The sequence below is a fragment of the Heterodontus francisci genome, unplaced genomic scaffold (assembly GCF_036365525.1).
Source record: "Heterodontus francisci isolate sHetFra1 unplaced genomic scaffold, sHetFra1.hap1 HAP1_SCAFFOLD_1014, whole genome shotgun sequence".
Taxonomy (NCBI): domain Eukaryota; kingdom Metazoa; phylum Chordata; class Chondrichthyes; order Heterodontiformes; family Heterodontidae; genus Heterodontus; species Heterodontus francisci.
Window position 1 is genome coordinate 189,639 of NW_027140780.1, and position 21,004 is coordinate 210,642.

At 55.2% G+C, this 21,004-nt stretch overlaps 9 non-coding genes and 7 pseudogenes across 9 annotated transcripts; all 16 read right to left on the reverse strand.

Moving 5' to 3' along the window:
• Positions 1-1,534: 1,534 nt before the first annotated feature.
• LOC137361076 (U2 spliceosomal RNA) lies at positions 1,535-1,607 on the reverse strand (annotated as a pseudogene).
• Positions 1,608-1,995: 388 nt separating this feature from the next.
• On the reverse strand, positions 1,996-2,186 carry LOC137360944 (U2 spliceosomal RNA). The gene has a single exon (XR_010971977.1). It is a non-coding gene; the product is annotated as a U2 spliceosomal RNA (small nuclear RNA).
• Positions 2,187-2,574: 388 nt separating this feature from the next.
• Positions 2,575-2,765, reverse strand: LOC137360936 (U2 spliceosomal RNA). The gene has a single exon (XR_010971969.1). It is a non-coding gene; the product is annotated as a U2 spliceosomal RNA (small nuclear RNA).
• Positions 2,766-3,145: 380 nt separating this feature from the next.
• Positions 3,146-3,326, reverse strand: LOC137361040 (U2 spliceosomal RNA; annotated as a pseudogene).
• A 5,200-nt stretch (positions 3,327-8,526) lies between these two features.
• Positions 8,527-8,635, reverse strand: LOC137361058 (U2 spliceosomal RNA; annotated as a pseudogene).
• Positions 8,636-9,023: 388 nt separating this feature from the next.
• Positions 9,024-9,213, reverse strand: LOC137360992 (U2 spliceosomal RNA). The gene has a single exon (XR_010972024.1). It is a non-coding gene; the product is annotated as a U2 spliceosomal RNA (small nuclear RNA).
• A 388-nt stretch (positions 9,214-9,601) lies between these two features.
• Positions 9,602-9,792, reverse strand: LOC137361050 (U2 spliceosomal RNA). The gene has a single exon (XR_010972058.1). It is a non-coding gene; the product is annotated as a U2 spliceosomal RNA (small nuclear RNA).
• Positions 9,793-10,172: 380 nt separating this feature from the next.
• On the reverse strand, positions 10,173-10,357 carry LOC137361014 (U2 spliceosomal RNA). Its single transcript, XR_010972043.1, has one exon. It is a non-coding gene; the product is annotated as a U2 spliceosomal RNA (small nuclear RNA).
• Positions 10,358-10,367: 10 nt separating this feature from the next.
• LOC137361061 (U2 spliceosomal RNA) lies at positions 10,368-10,477 on the reverse strand (annotated as a pseudogene).
• A 388-nt stretch (positions 10,478-10,865) lies between these two features.
• Positions 10,866-11,055, reverse strand: LOC137360993 (U2 spliceosomal RNA). The gene has a single exon (XR_010972025.1). It is a non-coding gene; the product is annotated as a U2 spliceosomal RNA (small nuclear RNA).
• A 388-nt stretch (positions 11,056-11,443) lies between these two features.
• Positions 11,444-11,634, reverse strand: LOC137361086 (U2 spliceosomal RNA). The gene has a single exon (XR_010972069.1). It is a non-coding gene; the product is annotated as a U2 spliceosomal RNA (small nuclear RNA).
• A 380-nt stretch (positions 11,635-12,014) lies between these two features.
• Positions 12,015-12,180, reverse strand: LOC137361042 (U2 spliceosomal RNA; annotated as a pseudogene).
• Positions 12,181-12,209: 29 nt separating this feature from the next.
• LOC137361062 (U2 spliceosomal RNA) lies at positions 12,210-12,319 on the reverse strand (annotated as a pseudogene).
• A 388-nt stretch (positions 12,320-12,707) lies between these two features.
• Positions 12,708-12,898, reverse strand: LOC137360945 (U2 spliceosomal RNA). Its single transcript, XR_010971978.1, has one exon. It is a non-coding gene; the product is annotated as a U2 spliceosomal RNA (small nuclear RNA).
• A 388-nt stretch (positions 12,899-13,286) lies between these two features.
• LOC137361098 (U2 spliceosomal RNA) lies at positions 13,287-13,477 on the reverse strand. Its single transcript, XR_010972080.1, has one exon. It is a non-coding gene; the product is annotated as a U2 spliceosomal RNA (small nuclear RNA).
• A 380-nt stretch (positions 13,478-13,857) lies between these two features.
• On the reverse strand, positions 13,858-14,035 carry LOC137361024 (U2 spliceosomal RNA; annotated as a pseudogene).
• Positions 14,036-21,004: the final 6,969 nt, after the last annotated feature.

Consider the following 21,004-nt stretch of genomic DNA (forward strand, 5'->3'; position numbering starts at 1 on the left):
AAAGAGATCAGTTTCTTTCAATAATGTCATGAGTTTCTTCCCAACCCTTCCGTTTCACAATTGTCATGTCAATTACAGTTTTACATTTACAGCAATTGAGAATATTAACGATACAGTTCGAGGGGCTTCCCATGGTTCCAGCCCCTCAGTCCAGCTTGGTGGGGGAACCTTACACTGTGGTCTTTCCCCATTGAGCCTTTGCTGCGGCTGCCCCAAGCTTTAGTGCGTCCCTCAGCACGTAGTCCTGGACCTTGGAATGTGCCAGTCTGCAACATTCGGTGGTGGACCACTCTTTGCGCTGGAAGACCAGCAAGTTTCGGGCAGACCAAAGGGCGTCTTTCACCGAATTGATAGCCCTCCAGCAGCAGTTGATGTTTGTCTCGGTGTGCGTCCCTGGGAACAGCCCGTAGAGCACAGACTCCTGTGTTACAGAGCTGCTTGGGATGAACCTTGACAAAAACCACTGCATCTCTTTCCACACCTGCTTTGCAAAGGCACATTCCAGGTGGAGGTGGGCGACCGACTCTTCCCCACCACAGCCAACGCGGGGGCACTGTGCGGAGGGGGCGAGACTTCGGGTGTGCATGAAGGATCTGACGGGGAGGGCCCTTCTCACCACCAGCCAAGCTACGTCTTGGTGCTTGTTTGAAAGTTCTGGTGATGAGGCATTCCGCCAAATGACTTTGACGGTCTGCTCGGGGAACCATCCGACAGGATCCACCGTTTCCTTTTCCCGTAGGGCCTTGAGGACATTCCGTGCAGACCACTGCCTGATGGACCGGTGGTCAAAGGTGTTTTTCCGCAGAAACTGCTCCACGAAGGATAGGTGGTACGGCACGTCCCAACTGCACGGAGCGTTCCGCGGCCATGTGACCAGGCCCATCCTTCGCAACACCGGGGACAGATAGAACCTCAGCACGTAGTGACACTTGGAGTTTGCGTACTGGGGATCTACACATAGCTTGATGCAGCCGCACACGAAGGTGGTCATCAGGATGAGGGCCACGTTGGGTACATTTTTCCCGCCCATGTCCAGAGATTTGAACATCGTGTCCCTCCGGACCCGGTCCATTTTAGATCCCCAGACGAAGCGGAAAATGGCTCGGGTGACTGCCACGGCACAGGAGTGGGGTATGGGCCAGACCTGCGCCACGTAGAGCAACAACGTGAGCGCCTCGCACCTGATGACCAGGTTCTTACCCACAATGGAGAGAGATCGCTGCCCCCACATGCCCAACTTTTGTCGTACCTTGGCTACTCGCTCCTCCCATGTTTTGGTGCACGCCCCGGCCCTTCCAAACCATATCCCCAGCACCTTCAGGTAATCTGACCTGACGGTGAAGGGGACAAAGGATCGGTCAGCCCAGTTCCCAAAGAACATGGCCTCGCTCTTGCCGTGGTTAACTTTGGCTCCCGAGGCCAGTTCGAACTGGTCGCAGATGCTCATCAGTCTGCGCACGGACAGCGGATCCGAGCAGAAGACGGCGACGTCATCCATGTACAGGGAGGTTTTGACCTGAGTGCCTCCGCTGCCTGGGATTGTCACCCCTCTTATGCTCGCATCCTAGATACTACACTTGATCTTAGCCAAAAGGCCGAGAAGCGATGGCCCTAAAACTGCGTTTGCTGCGCGCGTCAGGCCCGGCGTGCGGCCTCTACGTCAAAGTAGCCGCCGGGTGGGCGAGCCTCGGGCGAAAGAGGCGACGGCGGGCGGTCTTTGAGCCAGAGCTCCTTTTGTTGCCGGGCCTTGCAAGCAGAAAGGAAAGCACGCGTGCATGCCACGCGCAGCCATTCCTCGCGCTTCTGCGCGAGGCATTGCGCAGGAATAACGACAACCACGCGCGCCAGGCAGCAAAGGGCGGCCTGCAACTGCGGGGCAATCCAACAGGGGGCAGCGTAGCGCCCACGGAAAACTGCAGCAAAGTCAGCCGAGCAGCAGCGCCGTCACTATTGCGAATTCTATTTTTCGGCAGGGGTCTCGCCCCCATGGAGGGGGGAAGCTGCACCGCTCCTGGAAACACTGCAATACCAGGTGGATGCATGGAGTGGACGGGGCAAGCCCCTGTTCCATCTCCCTGTCCCAAAAATCAATTTAATATTTGGTCCCCAGATAGGGGACGTATCAGATATTAAACTGATAAGAACAGATACTACACTTGATCTTAGCCAAAAGGCCGAGAAGCGATGGCCGTAAAACTGCGTTTGCTGCGCGCGTCAGGCCCGGCGTGCGGCCTCTACCACAAAGTAGCCGCCGGGTGGGCGAGCCTAGGGCGAAAGAGGCGACGGCGGGCGGTCTTTGAGCCAGAGCTCCTTTTGTTGCCGGGCCTTGCAAGCAGAAAGGAAAGCACGCGTGCATGCCACGCGCAGCCATTCCTTGCGCTTCTGCGCGAGGCATTGCGCAGGAATAAAGACAACCGCGCGCGCTGGGCAGCAAAGGGCGGCCTGCAACTGCGGGGCAATCCAACAGGGGGCAGCGTAGCGCCCACGGAAAACTGCAGCAAAGTCAGCCGAGCAGCAGCGCTGTCACTATTGCGAATTCTATTTTTCGGCAGGGGTCTCGCCCCCATGGAGGGGGGAAGCTGCACCGCTCCTGGAAACACTGCAACACCAGGTGGATGCATGGAGTGGACGGGGCAAGCCCCTGTTCCATCTCCCTGTACCAAAAATCAATTTAATATTTGGTCCCCAGATAGGGGACGTATCAGATATTAAACTGATAAGAACAGATACTACACTTGATCTTAGCCAAAAGGCCGAGAAGCGATGGCCGTAAAACTGAGTTTGCTGCGCGCGTCAGGCCCGGCGTGCGGCCTCTACCACAAAGTAGCCGCCGGGTGGGCGAGCCTAGGGCGAAAGAGGCGACGGCGGGCGGTCTTTGAGCCAGAGCTCCTTTTGTTGCCGGGCCTTGCAAGGAGAAAGGAAAGCACGCGTGCATGCCACGCGCAGCCATTCCTTGCGCTTCTGCGCGAGGCATTGCGCAGGAATAAAGACAACCGCGCGCGCTGGGCAGCAAAGGGCGGCCTGCAACTGCGGGGCAATCCAACAGGGGGCAGCGTAGCGCCCACGGAAAACTGCAGCAAAGTCAGCAGCGCCGTCACTATTGCGAATTCTATTTTTCAGCAGGGGTCTCGCCCCCATGGAGGGGGGAAGCTGCACCGCTCCTGGAAACACTGCAATACCAGGTGGATGCATGGAGTGGACGGGGCAAGCCCCTGCTCCATCTCCCTGTCCCAAAAATCAATTTAATATTTGGTCCCCAGATAGGGGACGCATCAGATATTAAACTGATAAGAACAGATTTTTTTTTTTTTTTATTTCCAAAATATACTTTATTCATAAAAATCTGTAAAAATTACATTGCCAAACAGTTTCCAAACAGCACGAAAAAATACAAACACTGCAAAAGAGATCAGTTTCTTTCAATAATGTCATGAGTTTCTTCCCAACCCTTCCGTTTCACAATTGTCATGTCAATTACAGTTTTACATTTACAGCAATTGAGAATATTAACGATACAGTTCGAGGGGCTTCCCATGGTTCCAGCCCCTCAGTCCAGCTTGGTGGGGGAACCTTACACTGTGGTCTTTCCCCATTGAGCCTTTGCTGCGGCTGCCCCAAGCTTTAGTGCGTCCCTCAGCACGTAGTCCTGGACCTTGGAATGTGCCAGTCTGCAACATTCGGTGGTGGACAACTCTTTGCGCTGGAAGACCAGCAAGTTTCGGGCAGACCAAAGGGCGTCTTTCACCGAATTGATAGCCCTCCAGCAGCAGTTGATGTTTGTCTCGGTGTGCGTCCCTGGGAACAGCCCGTAGAGCACAGACTCCTGTGTTACAGAGCTGCTTGGGATGAACCTTGACAAAAACCACTGCATCTCTTTCCACACCTGCTTTGCAAAGGCACATTCCAGGAGGAGGTGGGCGACCGTCTCTTCCCCACCACAGCCAACGCGGGGGCACTGTGCGGAGGGGGCGAGACTTCGGGTGTGCATGAAGGATCTGACGGGGAGGGCCCTTCTCACCACCAGCCAAGCTACGTCTTGGTGCTTGTTTGAAAGTTCTGGTGATGAGGCATTCCGCCAAATGACTTTGACGGTCTGCTCGGGGAACCATCCGACAGGATCCACCGTTTCCTTTTCCCGTAGGGCCTTGAGGACATTCCGTGCAGACCACTGCCTGATGGACCGGTGGTCAAAGGTGTTTTTCCGCAGAAACTGCTCCACGAAGGATAGGTGGTACGGCGCCGCCCAACTGCACGGAGCGTTCCGCGGCAATGTGACCAGGCCCATCCTTCGCAACACCGGGGACAGATAGAACCTCAGCACGTAGTGACACTTGGAGTTTGCGTACTGGGGATCGACACATAGCTTGATGCAGCCGCACACGAAGGTGGTCATCAGGATGAGGGCCACGTTGGGTACATTTTTCCCGCCCTTGTCCAGAGATTTGAACATCGTGTCCCTCCGGACCCGGTCCATTTTAGATCCCCAGACGAAGCGGAAAATGGCTCGGGTGACTGCCACGGCGCAGGAGTGGGGTATGGGCCAGACCTGCGCCACGTAGAGCAACAACGTGAGCGCCTCGCACCTGATGACCAGGTTCTTACCCACAATGGAGAGAGACCGCTGCCCCCACATGCCCAACTTTTGTCGTACCTTGGCTACTCGCTCCTCCCATGTTTTGGTGCACGCCCCGGCCCTTCCGAACCATATCCCCAGCACCTTCAGGTAATCTGACCTGACGGTGAAGGGGACAAAGGATCGGTCAGCCCAGTTCCCAAAGAACATGGCCTCGCTCTTGCCGTGGTTAACTTTGGCTCCCGAGGCCAGTTCGAACTGGTCGCAGATGCTCATCAGTCTGCGCACGGACAGCGGATCCGAGCAGAAGACGGCGACGTCATCCATGTACAGGGAGGTTTTGACCTGAGTGCCTCCGCTGCCTGGGATTGTCACCCCTCTTATGCTCGCATCCTTCCTAATAGACTCAGCAAAGGGTTCAATACAGCAAACAAACAAGACCGGGGACAGAGGACAGCCCTGTCTGACTCCAGATTTGATCGGGAAACTTTCAGATTCCCACCCGTTGATTGACACTGCGCTACTGATGTTTGTGTAGAGCAGTTGGATCCAATTGCAGATTCCCTCCCCAAACCCCATTTTGGAAAGCACGTCCATCATGTAGGTGTGCGATATCCTGTCAAAAGCCTTCTCCTGGTCCAGGCTGATGAGGCAGGTGTCCACCCTCCTGTCCCGTACGTAGGCGATCGTATCCCTGAGTAGCGCGAGGCTATCAGAGATCTTCCTGCCGGGTACAGTACAGGTCTGATCGGGGTGAATCACCAGCTCCAGAGCAGACTTGACTCGACTGGCTATGACTTTGGACAGAATCTTGTAATCAACATTAAGCAGTGAGATGGGCCGCCAATTTCTGATTTCTACCCTCTCCCCCTTCTGCTTGTAAATGAGGGTGATGATGCCTTTTCTCATGGATTCTGACATGCTACCGGCCAGGAGCATACTCTCGTATACTTCCAGCAGGTCCGGGCCGACCCAGTCCCACAGGGCCGAGTACAACTCGACCGGTAAGCCGTCGCTCCCGGGAGTTTTACTCGCCTCGAAAGACTCGACGGCCTTTGTCAGCTCGTCCAGAGTTAGCGGCTTGTCCAGTCCCTCCCTCCTGCTGTCATCTAAGACCTCTGTGATAGATGACAGGAAGGACTGGGAGGCTCTGCTGTCTGTGGGCTTCGCGTCATACAGCCCAGCATAAAAGGATTTGCTGATCCTTAGTATCTCGGACTGCGAAGACGTTACCGAGCCATCTTCTTCCTTCAGGCTGCTGATAACAGAGCTCTCTCTGTGTACCTTTTGGAAGAAGTAACGCGAGCACGTCTCATCCTGCTCGATGGAGCGGACTCTGGACCGGAAGATGATCTTGGAGGCCTCCTTGGCAAAGAGCGAGGCCTGCTGGCTCTTCACCTCTTGGAGGTCCTCCTTGACCTCGACCCCCATTGACTGCAACCGGAGTAGATTTTGCATAATTTTCTGGAGTCGGGACAGTTCCCTCTGTCTCTCTCTCGCCTTCTGAACACCTTTGTGGATGAAGAACCTCTTGATGTTCTCCTTAATCGCTTCCCACCAGTGAACTGGAGACTCAAAGAGGGGTTTCACGGTCCTCCAACCATTGTAATCCCTTTTGAGTTCCTCAACGTTCTCTGGGGTCAGCAGTGTCGCATTGAGCTTCCACGTCCCTCTGCCAACCCGCTGGTCGTCCTGTAAGTGACAGTCGGCCAGTAAGAGGCAGTGGTCGGAGAAGAACACCGGCTTGACGTCGGTGGATCCGACCGTGACAGCACGGGAAACAAACAGGAAGTCAATCCTGGAACGGGCAGACCCGTCCGATCTTGACCATGTGTATCTGCGCTGCGCTCCGTCTGCAGGTTTGCTGAAGACGTCGTGCAGTTTGGCATCCTTAACTGTTTCTATGAGGAATCTGGACGTAGCGTCCAGTTTTCTGTCGTCACTGCCGGATCGTCCAGCCGCATCGATGATGCAGTTGAAGTCACCGCCTAGGATGACCGGCCTGGACGTCGCCAGCAGCAGTGGGAGCTGCTGGAAGACGGTCAGCCGCTCGCTGCGTTGTACCGGGGCGTACACGTTGATCAACCGGAGCGGAGCGTTGTTGTACATCACGTCTGCTACGAGGAGGCGGCCGCCCACCACCTCCTTAACTTCGGAGATGGTGAAGTTACCTCCCCGCAGCAGAATACCCAGGCCGGAGGAACGGCAGTCATTACCCCCCGACCAGATCGATGGCCCGTGGGACCACCATCGCGACCACTGCCTGTAGGTGCTGAGGTGTGGTATTCCACACTCCTGCAGAAACAGTAGGTCAGCTTTGACCTTGGCAAGGTAATCCAAGGTTGAAACACATCGCGTAGTCGATTTAATGCTACGCACATTAATGGAAGCAATTCTTACACCCATTTTTAACTAAAAATTAGTTGTTGCTTCCCATACCATTTGTCCTCGCTAGTCCCAGTCCTTCCCCTTCGGGATGTTCCTGCATACCCATCGTATGCGCAAGCAGTTTCACGTTGGTTGGGCTCAGAAACCCCTCCTGATTTTTCCTGCAGGGTTTGTGCCGCTCGGGTGACATCGGGGGGGTCTTGTAGGCAGAGAGGATTGGGTTGTCCTCAGCTGCTTCCATCTGTTCCTCCTCGAAAACATCACAGCTCCCGGTCTCCCGGAGCTCAGGTGCGCCAGACGTGTCTTTGCTCCCGGTGTCCCGGAGCTGAGATGCGTTGGCCACGTCGTTACGTGTGGGGAATTGGGGTTGGGGCACGCCGGGCCCATCACAGCTTCCAGTGCCCGGGGGCTGGGATGCTTGATCATCCATCTCGGAGTTCTGCCGCCTCTTTTGAAGGGGCTGTCGTTCCAGCATTTCCCCGTCCAGTGAAGAGGAGTTGTTGCAGTCTGATTCAGAAGAAAGCCTCCTCTTGCCACTGGTTTGGGTGGTGGCTTTGGGATGTTTTTTCTTTGTGGTTTTCCTCTGGACCACTTGCCACTGACCTGTTTGTCCATCTGCTGCCTCCTCCTCCATTGATTCTGTCTGTGGAGGAGGGGTTTCCGGGCGCTGGGTAGGTGCTGGGTCGTTGGTTTCAGCCGCCTCCCCTTCCTTCTCAGGTTGAAGTTCCTCACTGCGGAGAAGGTTGCTGGTCTCCTTTCGAACAGCGGACGCCTTCGTCGAACCTTCGCCCTGCCATTCCTTGGACCTTGCCGCCTGAGCATAGCTGAGACAACGTTTGGGGCAGGTCTTGTAGAGATGGCCTGCCGCACCGCACAAGTTGCAACACTTAGTCTGCTTACAGTCCTTGGTCTGATGGCCTTCCTCCTTGCAGTTCTTGCAAACAACCGTGCTGCAGTTGGCTGCCATGTGACCAGATTTGCCACAGGTGCGACAAACTCTGGGCTGCCCAGCGTAGACCAAGAAGCCTCGACTTCCCCCGATAGCGAAGCTGGAGGGAGGGTGGATGATGGCTCCACTGGGATCTACCTTCAAGGTCACCTTGACCTGCCGCTTGCTGGTCCAGATCCCAAAGGGGTCCTTGACATCAGTGCTGCTGCCGGCCACCTCGACGTACCTGGCGAGAAAGGTGAGTACATCCACCACCGGAACATGGGGGTTGTAGAGGTGAATCGTCACCACCCGGTCCCGTTGTGACGGAAGCGTGAAGAGCGGCTCCGCTGTGAGGATCGACAGTGGAGCCCGGTCCCCTTTCTCCTTGAACGCCTTCAGGAACTTGATGCATCCCGCCACGTTCCGGAACGTCACGTCGAAGTATCCACTGCTGGGGAAATCCTGCAGGCAGAAGACATCCGTCGCTTGAAATCCGCAGCAATCGAAGAGAATTTTCTTGATGAAGAAGGTGCGATCGACCGGTGCATCTCCTTCCTTATCCTTCACGACCACCCGAACGGTGTTGCGCACTCCCTGGCCCGAAGCTCGAAAATTGGTTATAGCCATTTTACTCAAAGCTTCCCCAGGATCAAAAGGCAATGATCATGGTCTCTTCTCAATCAAATAAGCACTGATAAGAACAGATACTACACTTGATCTTAGCCAAAAGGCCGAGAAGCGATGGCCCTAAAACTGCGTTTGCTGCGCGCGTCAGGCCCGGCGTGCGGCCTCTACGTCAAAGTAGCCGCCGGGTGGGCGTGCCTCGGGCGAAAGAGGCGACGGCGGGCGGTCTTTGAGCCAGAGCTCCTTTTGTTGCCGGGCCTTGCAAGCAGAAAGGAAAGCACGCGTGCATGCCACGCGCAGCCATTCCTCGCGCTTCTGCGCGAGGCATTGCGCAGGAAAAAAGACAACCGCGCGCGCTGGGCAGCAAAGGGCGGCCTGCAACTGCGGGGCAATCCAACAGGGGGCAGCGTAGCACCCAGGGAAAACTGCAGCAAAGTCAGCCGAGCAGCAGCGCCGTCACTATTGCGAATTCTATTTTTCGGCAGGGGTCTCGCCCCCATGGAGGGGGGAAGCTGCACCGCTCCTGGAAACACTGCAATACCAGGTGGATGCATGGAGTGGACGGGCAAGCCCCTGTTCCATCTCCCTGTCCCAAAAATCAATTTAATATTTGGTCCCCAGATAGGGGACGTATCAGATATTAAACTGATAAGAACAGATACTACACTTGATCTTAGCCAAAAGGCCGAGAAGCGATGGCCGTAAAACTGCGTTTGCTGCGCGCGTCAGGCCCGGCGTGCGGCCTCTACCACAAAGTAGCCGCCGGGTGGGCGAGCCTAGGGCGAAAGAGGCGACGGCGGGCGGTCTTTGAGCCAGAGCTCCTTTTGTTGCCGGGCCTTGCAAGCAGAAAGGAAAGCACGCGTGCATGCCACGCGCAGCCATTCCTTGCGCTTCTGCGCGAGGCATTGCGCAGGAATAAAGACAACCGCGCGCGCTGGGCAGCAAAGGGCGGCCTGCAACTGCGGGGCAATCCAACAGGGGGCAGCGTAGCGCCCACGGAAAACTGCAGCAAAGTCAGCCGAGCAGCAGCGCTGTCACTATTGCGAATTCTATTTTTCGGCAGGGGTCTCGCCCCCATGGAGGGGGGAAGCTGCACCGCTCCTGGAAACACTGCAACACCAGGTGGATGCATGGAGTGGACGGGGCAAGCCCCTGTTCCATCTCCCTGTACCAAAAATCAATTTAATATTTGGTCCCCAGATAGGGGACGTATCAGATATTAAACTGATAAGAACAGATACTACACTTGATCTTAGCCAAAAGGCCGAGAAGCGATGGCCCTAAAACTGCGTTTGCTGCGCGCGTCAGGCCCGGCGTGCGGCCTCTACCACAAAGTAGCCGCCGGGTGGGCGAGCCTAGGGCGAAAGAGGCGACGGCGGGCGGTCTTTGAGCCAGAGCTCCTTTTGTTGCCGGGCCTTGCAAGCAGAAAGGAAAGCACGCATGCATGCCACGCGCAGCCATTCCTTGCGCTTCTGCGCGAGGCATTGCGCAGGAATAAAGACAACCGCGCGCGCTGGGCAGCAAAGGGCGGCCTGCAACTGCGGGGCAATCCAACAGGGGGCAGCGTAGCGCCCACGGAAAACTGCAGCAAAGTCAGCAGCGCCGTCACTATTGCGAATTCTATTTTTCAGCAGGGGTCTCGCCCCCATGGAGGGGGGAAGCTGCACCGCTCCTGGAAACACTGCAATACCAGGTGGATGCATGGAGTGGACGGGGCAAGCCCCTGCTCCATCTCCCTGTCCCAAAAATCAATTTAATATTTGGTCCCCAGATAGGGGACGTATCAGATATTAAACTGATAAGAACAGATACTTTTTTTTTTTTTTTTATTTCCAAAATATACTTTATTCATAAAAATCTGTAAAAATTACATTGCCAAACAGTTTCCAAACAGCACCAAAAAATACAAACGATAAGAACAGATACTACACTTGATCTTAGCCAAAAGGCCGAGAAGCGATGGCCCTAAAACTGCGTTTGCTGCGCGCGTCAGGCCCGGCGTGCGGCCTCTACGTCAAAGTAGCCGCCGGGTGGGCGTGCCTCGGGCGAAAGAGGCGACGGCGGGCGGTCTTTGAGCCAGAGCTCCTTTTGTTGCCGGGCCTTGCAAGCAGAAAGGAAAGCACGCGTGCATGCCACGCGCAGCCATTCCTCGCGCTTCTGCGCGAGGCATTGCGCAGGAAAAAAGACAACCGCGCGCGCTGGGCAGCAAAGGGCGGCCTGCAACTGCGGGGCAATCCAACAGGGGGCAGCGTAGCACCCAGGGAAAACTGCAGCAAAGTCAGCCGAGCAGCAGCGCCGTCACTATTGCGAATTCTATTTTTCGGCAGGGGTCTCGCCCCCATGGAGGGGGGAAGCTGCACCGCTCCTGGAAACACTGCAATACCAGGTGGATGCATGGAGTGGACGGGCAAGCCCCTGTTCCATCTCCCTGTCCCAAAAATCAATTTAATATTTGGTCCCCAGATAGGGGACGTATCAGATATTAAACTGATAAGAACAGATACTACACTTGATCTTAGCCAAAAGGCCGAGAAGCGATGGCCGTAAAACTGCGTTTGCTGCGCGCGTCAGGCCCGGCGTGCGGCCTCTACCACAAAGTAGCCGCCGGGTGGGCGAGCCTAGGGCGAAAGAGGCGACGGCGGGCGGTCTTTGAGCCAGAGCTCCTTTTGTTGCCGGGCCTTGCAAGCAGAAAGGAAAGCACGCGTGCATGCCACGCGCAGCCATTCCTTGCGCTTCTGCGCGAGGCATTGCGCAGGAATAAAGACAACCGCGCGCGCTGGGCAGCAAAGGGCGGCCTGCAACTGCGGGGCAATCCAACAGGGGGCAGCGTAGCGCCCACGGAAAACTGCAGCAAAGTCAGCCGAGCAGCAGCGCTGTCACTATTGCGAATTCTATTTTTCGGCAGGGGTCTCGCCCCCATGGAGGGGGGAAGCTGCACCGCTCCTGGAAACACTGCAACACCAGGTGGATGCATGGAGTGGACGGGGCAAGCCCCTGTTCCATCTCCCTGTACCAAAAATCAATTTAATATTTGGTCCCCAGATAGGGGACGTATCAGATATTAAACTGATAAGAACAGATACTACACTTGATCTTAGCCAAAAGGCCGAGAAGCGATGGCCCTAAAACTGCGTTTGCTGCGCGCGTCAGGCCCGGCGTGCGGCCTCTACCACAAAGTAGCCGCCGGGTGGGCGAGCCTAGGGCGAAAGAGGCGACGGCGGGCGGTCTTTGAGCCAGAGCTCCTTTTGTTGCCGGGCCTTGCAAGCAGAAAGGAAAGCACGCATGCATGCCACGCGCAGCCATTCCTTGCGCTTCTGCGCGAGGCATTGCGCAGGAATAAAGACAACCGCGCGCGCTGGGCAGCAAAGGGCGGCCTGCAACTGCGGGGCAATCCAACAGGGGGCAGCGTAGCGCCCACGGAAAACTGCAGCAAAGTCAGCAGCGCCGTCACTATTGCGAATTCTATTTTTCAGCAGGGGTCTCGCCCCCATGGAGGGGGGAAGCTGCACCGCTCCTGGAAACACTGCAATACCAGGTGGATGCATGGAGTGGACGGGGCATGCCCCTGCTCCATCTCCCTGTCCCAAAAATCAATTTAATATTTGGTCCCCAGATAGGGGACGTATCAGATATTAAACTGATAAGAACAGATACTTTTTTTTTTTTTTTTATTTCCAAAATATACTTTATTCATAAAAATCTGTAAAAATTACATTGCCAAACAGTTTCCAAACAGCACCAAAAAATACAAACGATAAGAACAGATACTACACTTGATCTTAGCCAAAAGGCCGAGAAGCGATGGCCCTAAAACTGCGTTTGCTGCGCGCGTCAGGCCCGGCGTGCGGCCTCTACGTCAAAGTAGCCGCCGGGTGGGCGTGCCTCGGGCGAAAGAGGCGACGGCGGGCGGTCTTTGAGCCAGAGCTCCTTTTGTTGCCGGGCCTTGCAAGCAGAAAGGAAAGCACGCGTGCATGCCACGCGCAGCCATTCCTCGCGCTTCTGCGCGAGGCATTGCGCAGGAAAAAAGACAACCGCGCGCGCTGGGCAGCAAAGGGCGGCCTGCAACTGCGGGGCAATCCAACAGGGGGCAGCGTAGCACCCAGGGAAAACTGCAGCAAAGTCAGCCGAGCAGCAGCGCCGTCACTATTGCGAATTCTATTTTTCGGCAGGGGTCTCGCCCCCATGGAGGGGGGAAGCTGCACCGCTCCTGGAAACACTGCAATACCAGGTGGATGCATGGAGTGGACGGGGCAAGCCCCTGTTCCATCTCCCTGTCCCAAAAATCAATTTAATATTTGGTCCCCAGATAGGGGACGTATCAGATATTAAACTGATAAGAACAGATACTACACTTGATCTTAGCCAAAAGGCCGAGAAGCGATGGCCGTAAAACTGCGTTTGCTGCGCGCGTCAGGCCCGGCGTGCGGCCTCTACCACAAAGTAGCCGCCGGGTGGGCGAGCCTAGGGCGAAAGAGGCGACGGCGGGCGGTCTTTGAGCCAGAGCTCCTTTTGTTGCCGGGCCTTGCAAGCAGAAAGGAAAGCACGCGTGCATGCCACGCGCAGCCATTCCTTGCGCTTCTGCGCGAGGCATTGCGCAGGAATAAAGACAACCGCGCGCGCTGGGCAGCAAAGGGCGGCCTGCAACTGCGGGGCAATCCAACAGGGGGCAGCATAGCGCCCACGGAAAACTGCAGCAAAGTCAGCCGAGCAGCAGCGCTGTCACTATTGCGAATTCTATTTTTCGGCAGGGGTCTCGCCCCCATGGAGGGGGGAAGCTGCACCGCTCCTGGAAACACTGCAACACCAGGTGGATGCATGGAGTGGACGGGGCAAGCCCCTGTTCCATCTCCCTGTACCAAAAATCAATTTAATATTTGGTCCCCAGATAGGGGACGTATCAGATATTAAACTGATAAGAACAGATACTACACTTGATCTTAGCCAAAAGGCCGAGAAGCGATGGCCGTAAAACTGCGTTTGCTGCGCGCGTCAGGCCCGGCGTGCGGCCTCTACGTCAAAGTAGCCGCCGGGTGGGCGAGCCTAGGGCGAAAGAGGCGACGGCGGGCGGTCTTTGAGCCAGAGCTCCTTTTGTTGCCGGGCCTTGCAAGCAGAAAGGAAAGCACGCGTGCATGCCACGCGCAGCCATTCCTTGCGCTTCTGCGCGAGGCATTGCGCAGGAATAAAGACAACCGCGCGCGCTGGGCAGCCAAGGGCGGCCTGCAACTGCGGGGCAATCCAACAGGGGGCAGCGTAGCGCCCACGGAAAACTGCAGCAAAGTCAGCAGCGCCGTCACTATTGCGAATTCTATTTTTCAGCAGGAGTCTCGCCCCCATGGAGGGGGGAAGCTGCACCGCTCCTGGAAACACTGCAATACCAGGTGGATGCATGGAGTGGACGGGGCAAGCCCCTGCTCCATCTCCCTGTCCCAAAAATCAATTTAATATTTGGTCCCCAGATAGGGGACGTATCAGATATTAAACTGATAAGAACAGATTTTTTTTTTTTATTTCCAAAATATACTTTATTCATAAAAATCTGTAAAAATTACATTGCCAAACAGTTTCCAAACAGCACCAAAAAATACAAACATTGCAAGGGAGATCAGTTTCCTTCAATACTGTCATGAGTTTCTTCCCAACCCTTCCGTTTCTCAATTGTCATGTCAATTACAGTTTTACATTTACAGCAATTCAGAATATTAACGATACAGTTCGAGGGGTTTCCCATGGATCCAGCCCCTCAGTCTAGCTTGGTGGGGGAACCTTACACTGTGGTCTTTCCCCATTGAGCCTTTGCTGCGGCTGCCCCAAGCTTTAGTGCGTCCCTCAGCACGTAGTCCTGGACCTTGGAATGTGCCAGTCTGCAACATTCGGTGGTGGACAACTCTTTGCGCTGGAAGACCAGCAAGTTTCGGGCAGACCAAAGGGCGTCTTTCACCGAATTGATAGTCCTCCAGCAGCAGTTGATGTTTGTCTCGGTGTGCGTCCCTGGGAACAGCCCGTAGAGCACAGACTCCTGTGTTACAGAGCTGCTTGGGATGAACCTTGACAAAAACCACTGCATCTCTTTCCACACCTGCTTTGCAAAGGCACATTCCAGGAGGAGGTGGGCGACCGTCTCTTCCCCACCACAGCCAACGCGGGGGCACTGTGCGGAGGGGGCGAGACTTCGGGTGTGCATGAAGGATCTGACGGGGAGGGCCCTTCTCACCACCAGCCAAGCTACGTCTTGGTGCTTGTTTGAAAGTTCTGGTGATGAGGCATTCCGCCAAATGACTTTGACGGTCTGCTCGGGGAACCATCCGACAGGATCCACCGTTTCCTTTTCCCGTAGGGCCTTGAGGACATTCCGTGCAGACCACTGCCTGATGGACCGGTGGTCAAAGGTGTTTTTCCGCAGAAACTGCTCCACGAAGGATAGGTGGTACGGCACGTCCCAACTGCACGGAGCGTTCCGCGGCAATGTGACCAGGCCCATCCTTCGCAACACCGGGGACAGATAGAACCTCAGCACGTAGTGACACTTGGAGTTTGCGTACTGGGGATCTACACATAGCTTGATGCAGCCGCACACGAAGGTGGTCATCAGGATGAGGGCCACGTTGGGTACATTTTTCCCGCCCATGTCCAGAGATTTGAACATCGTGTCCCTCCGGACCCGGTCCATTTTAGATCCCCAGACGAAGCGGAAAATGGCTCGGGTGACTGCCACGGCGCAGGAGTGGGGTATGGGCCAGACCTGCGCCACGTAGAGCAACAACGTGAGCGCCTCGCACCTGATGACCAGGTTCTTACCCACAATGGAGAGAGACCGCTGCCCCCACATGCCCAACTTTTGTCGTACCTTGGCTACTCGCTCCTCCCATGTTTTGGTGCACGCCCCGGCACTTCCGAACCATGTCCCCAGCACCTTCAGGTAATCTGACCTGACGGTGAAGGGGACAAAGGATCGGTCAGCCCAGTTCCCAAAGAACATGGCCTCGCTCTTGCCGTGGTTAACTTTGGCTCCCGAGGCCAGTTCGAACTGGTCGCAGATGCTCATCAGTCTGCGCACGGACAGCGGATCCGAGCAGAAGACGGCGACGTCATCCATGTACAGGGAGGTTTTGACCTGAGTGCCTCCGCTGCCTGGGATTGTCACCCCTCTTATGCTCGCATCCTTCCTAATAGACTCAGCAAAGGGTTCAATACAGCAAACAAACAAGACCGGGGAAAGAGGACAGCCCTGTCTGACTCCAGATTTGATCGGGAAACTTTCAGATTCCCACCCGTTGATTGACACTGCGCTACTGATGTTTGTGTAGAGCAGTTGGATCCAATTGCAGATTCCCTCCCCAAACCCCATTTTGGAAAGCACGTCCATCATGTAGGTGTGCGATATCCTGTCAAAAGCCTTCTCCTGGTCCAGGCTGATGAGGCAGGTGTCCACCCTCCTGTCCCGTACGGAGGCGATCGTATCCCTGAGTAGCGCGAGGCTATCAGAGATCTTCCTGCCGGGTACAGTACAGGTCTGATCGGGGTGAATCACCAGCTCCAGAGCAGACTTGACTCGACTGGCTATGACTTTGGACAGAATCTTGTAATCAACATTAAGCAGTGAGATGGGCCGCCAATTTCTGATTTCTACCCTCTCCCCCTTCTGCTTGTAAATGAGGGTGATGATGCCTTTTCTCATGGATTCTGACATGCTACCAGCCAGGAGCATACTCTCGTATACTTCCAGCAGGTCCGGGCCGACCCAGTCCCACAGGGCCGAGTACAACTCGACCGGTAAGCCGTCGCTCCCGGGAGTTTTACTCGCCTCGAAAGACTCGACGGCCTTTGTCAGCTTGTCCAGAGTTAGCGGCTTGTCCAGTCCCTCCCTCCTGCTGTCATCTAAGACCTCTGTGATAGATGACAGGAAGGACTGGGAGGCTCTGCTGTCTGTGGGCTTCGCGTCATACAGCCCAGCATAAAAGGATTTGCTGATCCTTAGTATGTCGGACTGCGAAGACGTTACCGAGCCATCTTCTTCCTTCAGGCTGCTGATAACAGAGCTCTCTCTGTGTACCTTTTGGAAGAAGTAACGCGAGCACGTCTCATCCTGCTCGATGGAGCGGACTCTGGACCGGAAGATGATCTTGGAGGCCTCCTTGGCAAAGAGCGAGGCCTGCTGGCTCTTCACCTCTTGGAGGTCCTCCTTGACCTCGACCCCCATTGACTGCAACCGGAGTAGATTTTGCATAATTTTCTGGAGTCGGGACAGTTCCCTCTGTCTCTCTCTCGCCTTCTGAACACCTTTGTGGATGAAGAACCTCTTGATGTTCTCCTTTATCGCTTCCCACCAGTGAACTGGAGACTCAAAGAGGGGTTTCACGGTCCTCCAACCTTTGTAATCCCTTTTGAGTTCCTCAACGTTCTCTGGGGTCAGCAGTGTCGCATTGAGCTTCCACGTCCCTCTGCCAACCCGCTGGTCGTCCTGTAAGTGACAGTCGGCCAGTAAGAGGCAGTGGTCGGAGAAGAACACCGGCTTGACGTCGGTGGATCCGACCGTGACAGCACGGGAAACAAACAGGAAGTCAATCCTGGAACGGGCAGACCCGTCCGATCTTGACCATGTGTATCTGCGCTGCGCTCCGTCTGCAGGTTTGCTGAAGACGTCGTGCAGTTTGGCATCCTTAACTGTTTCTATGAGGAATCTGGACGTAGCGTCCAGTTTTCTGTCGTCACTGCCGGATCGTCCAGCCGCATCGATGATGCAGTTGAAGTCACCGCCTAGGATGACCGGCCTGGACGTCGCCAGCAGCAGTGGGATTCCAAAGACCCTTTCATCAGCCTCCCCCACAGGAAATCCCAAAGGCCCTTTCATCACACTCCCCCCGCCTGGAAATCCCAAAGACCCTTTCATCACACTCCCCCACAGAAAATCCCAAAGACCCTTTCATCACCCTCCCCTACAGGAAATCCCAAAGACCCTGTCATCACCCACCCCACCAAGGAAATCCCAAACACCCTTTCATCAACCTCTCCCACAGGAAATCCCAAAGACCCTTTCATCACCCTCCCCCACCTTCAGGAAATCCCAAAGACCCTTTCATCACCCTCCCCCCTCATGAAATCCCGAAGACCCTTTCATCACCCTCCCGGCCCCGGCCAGGAAATCCCAAAGGCCCTTTCATCACCCTCCCCCCCTTCAGGAAATCCCAAAGACCCTTTAATCACCCTCCCCCCTCATGAAATCCCGAAGACCCTTTCATCACCCTCCCCCCCCCCGGCCAGCAAACCACAAAGACCCTTTCATCACCCTCACCCCCAAGAAATCCCAAAGACCCTTTCATCACCCTCCCCCCCAGCAAATCACAAAGACCCTTTCATCACCCTCCCCCCCAGGAAATCCCAAAGACCCTTTCATCACCATCCCCCCCAGGAAATCCCATAGAACCATTCATCAGCCTCCCTCTCCAGGAAATTGCAAAGACCCTTTCATCACCCTCCCCCCCAGGAAATCCAAGAGACCCTTTCTTCACCCTCCCCCCCAGGAAATTCCAAAGAACCTTTCAACACCCTCCCTCCCAAGAAAATTCCAAAGACACATTCATCACCCTCCCACCAGGAAATCCCAAAGACCCTTTCATCACCCTCCCTCCCAGGAAATTCCAAAGACCCTTTCATCACCCTTTCACACAGGAAATCCCAAAGACCCTTTCATCACCCTCCCCCCCAGGAAATACCAAACAATTTTCATCACCCTCCCCCGCAGGAAATCCCAAAGACACTGTCATCACCCTCCGTCGCAGGAAATGCCAAAGACCCTCTCATCACACTTCCCCCGCCAGGTAATCCCAAAGACCCTTTCATCATCCTCCCCCCCGCAAGGAAATCCCAAATATCCACTCATCAGCCTCCCCGCCACGAAATCCCAAAGACCCTTTCATCACCCTCCCCCCCCAGCCAGGAAATCCCAAAGACCCTTTCATCACCCTCACCCCACCACGAAATGCTACAGAAACTTTCATCATCCTCCCCCGCAGGAAATCCCAAAGAGCCTTTCATCACCCTCCCCCACCCAGGAAATCCCAAAGACCCTTTCTTCACCCTCCCTCCCAGGAAATCCCAAAGACCCTTTCATCCCCCTCGCCCCCCAGGTAATCCCAAAGACCCTTTCATCACCCTTCCCCCCCCGCCCAGGAAATCCCAAAGACCCTCTCATCACCCTGCCCCCTCCCCAGGAAATCCCAAAGACTCTTTCTTCACCCTCCCCCACAGGAAATCCCAAATATCCACTCATCAGCCTCCCCGCCATGAGATCCCAAAGACCCTTTCATCACCATCACCCCCAAGGAAATCCCAAAGGCACTTTCATCACCCTCCCCCACAGGAAATCCCAAAGACCCTTTCATCACCCTCCCCCCCAGGAAATCCCAAAGTCCCTTTTGTCACCCTCCCCCACGAGGAAATCCCAAGGAACCTTTCATCACGCTCCCCCCCGGCATGAAATCCCAAAGATCCTCTCATCAGCCTCCCCCTCAGGAAATACCAAAGACCCTTTCATCACCCTCCCCCATCATGAATTCCCGAAGACCCTTTCATCACCCTCCCCCCCAGCGAGGAAATCCCAAAGACCCTTTCATCACCCTCACCCCGCAAGGAAATGCGATAGAAACTTTCATCATCCTCCCCCCCAGGTAATCCTAAAGAGCCTTTCATCACCCTCCCCCGCCCAGGAAATCCCAAAGACCCACTCATCACCCTCCCCCCCAGAAAATCACAAAGACCCTTTCATCACCCTCCCCCTCTTCAGGAAATCCCAAAGACCCTTTCATCACCCTCCCCCCCTTCAGGAAATCCCAAAGACCCTTACATCACCCTCCCCCCTCATGAAATCCCGAAGACCCTTTCATCACCCTCCCCCCCCCCGGACAGGAAATCCCAAAGACCCTTTCATCACCCTCCCCTACAGGAAATCCCAAAGACCCTGTCATCACCCACCCCACCAAGGAAATCCCAAACACCCTTTCATCAACCTCTCCCACAGGAAATCCCAAAGACCCTTTCATCATGCTCCCCCCCAAGGAAATCCCAAAGACCCTTTCATCACCCTCCCCCCAAGGAAATTCCAAAGAACCTTTCATCACCCTCCCCCCGAGGAAATCCCAAGGAACCTTTCATCACCATCACCCCCAAGGAAATCCCAAAGGCACTTTCATCACCCTCCCACTCTTCAGGAAATCCCAAAGACCCTTTCATCACCCTCCCCCCCATCAGGAAATCCCAAAGACCCTTTCATCACCCTCCCCCCTCATGAAATCACGAAGACCCTTTCATCACCCTCCCCCCCCCGGACAGGAAATCCCAAAGACCCTTTCATTACCCTCACCCCACCAGGAAATGCAATAGAAACTTTCATCATCCTCCCCCGCAGGAAATCCCAAAGAGCCTTTCATCACCCTCCCCCACCCAGGAAATCCCAAAGACCCTTTCATCACCCTCCCCCACAGAAAATCCCAAAGACCCTTTCATCAACCTCCCCACCAAGGAAATTCCAAAGACCCTTTCATCAGCCTCCCCCACAGGAAATCCCAAAGACCCTTTCATCACACTCCCCCCGCCTGGAAATCCCAAAGACCCTTTCATCACACTCCCCCACAGAAAATCCCAAAGACCCTTTCATCACCCTCCCCTACAGGAAATCCCAAAGACCCTGTCATCACCCACCCCACCAAGGAAATCCCAAACACCCTTTCATCAACCTCTCCCACAGGAAATCCCAAAGACCCTTTCATCATGCTCCCCCCCAAGGAAATCCCAAAGACCCTTTCATCACCCTCCCCCCAAGGAAATTCCAAAGAACCTTTCATCACCCTCCCCCCGAGGAAATCCCAAGGAACCTTTCATCACCATCACCCCCAAGGAAATCCCAAAGGCACTTTCATCACCCTCCCCCCCAGGAAATACCAAAGACCCTTTCATCACCCTCCCACTCTTCAGGAAATCCCAAAGACCCTTTCATCACCCTCCCCCCTCATGAAATCACGAAGACCCTTTCATCACCCTCACCCCACCAGGAAATGCAATAGAAACTTTCATCATCCTACCCCGCAGGAAATCCCAAAGAGCCTTTCATCACCCTCCCCCACCCAGGAAATCCCAAAGACCCTTTCATCACCCTCCCCCACAGAAAATCCCAAAGACCCTTTCATCAACCTCCCCACCAAGGAAATTCCAAAGACCCTTTCATCAGCCTCCCCCACAGGAAATCCCAAAGACCCTTTCATCACACTCCCCCCGCCTGGAAATCCCAAAGACCCTTTCATCACACTCCCCCACAGAAAATCCCAAAGACCCTTTCATCACCCTCCCCTACAGGAAATCCCAAAGACCCTGTCATCACCCACCCCACCAAGGAAATCCCAAACACCCTTTCATCAACCTCTCCCACAGGAAATCCCAAAGACCCTTTCATCACCCTCCCCCACCTTCAGGAAATCCCAAAGACCCTTTCATCACCC